Consider the following 841-nt stretch of genomic DNA (forward strand, 5'->3'; position numbering starts at 1 on the left):
ATAGTTGTTTCTACCAAATACTATCTGATTACTATGTCATAGAGATCCTATCACTGACAGGATGTAAACCTTCATCTGTCAAAGTCTCTAAGAGTTGGAAAGCACATTAATAAGATTTTTTTAATAAGATTTTTTTAAGAGTTTTTTTAAGAGACCACATGTAGGCAGAGAGGCAGGCAAAGAGAAGCAGGCTCCCCACTGAGCAGAGAGCCTGACTTGGGGCTCGATTCCAGGACCCCAGGGTCATGACCTGAGCTGAAGGTAGAGGTTTAACCCATTGAGCCACCCAGGCACCTCAATAGGAAATATTTTTAAAAATCAAAATATCAAAAAATAAATACTAAATAGAATTCTTTTATTTTAAAAGTTATAAAGAATAAACTGATAATGCGGGTATAGACCATTTTGTTTGAAGAATATGGGGGAGAGAATACAGTATAATTGACTAAAACATCTATTTCTCTTTATAAGATTTGAAAAGCTTAGAGGCACCTGGTCAGTCTCATGGAGAAATGTTTAGATCTATTTGGTGATTATTGTCATTACCCAGTAAGGCCGAACTTATCTAGATTTTAAGTGCTGTATGTCTGGCATCTCTTCCAACAGATTAATTATTCATATTTTAGGTCATGGCAAGGGTTCTTAGCAGGATGTTGAAGAAAGGCTGCCCTTTCACAATGAGTGACAGTATTTGTATGAATTTCTTGGAGGATTTGACAATCTCTTGTTAAAATGAGATAGAATCTGTAAATAGAGTTGATATTTACAGATGCATGGTATGGCCTATTTCTAAAGGGAGCTGATTTCCCATAAATGAGTTAAATTCATTGTTATTAAGGTC

Source organism: Mustela putorius, unplaced genomic scaffold (genome assembly GCF_011764305.1).
Source record: "Mustela putorius furo isolate JIRA1106 unplaced genomic scaffold, ASM1176430v1.1 tig00003834_pilon_pilon_pilon, whole genome shotgun sequence".
In the NCBI taxonomy this organism is placed as follows: domain Eukaryota; kingdom Metazoa; phylum Chordata; class Mammalia; order Carnivora; family Mustelidae; genus Mustela; species Mustela putorius.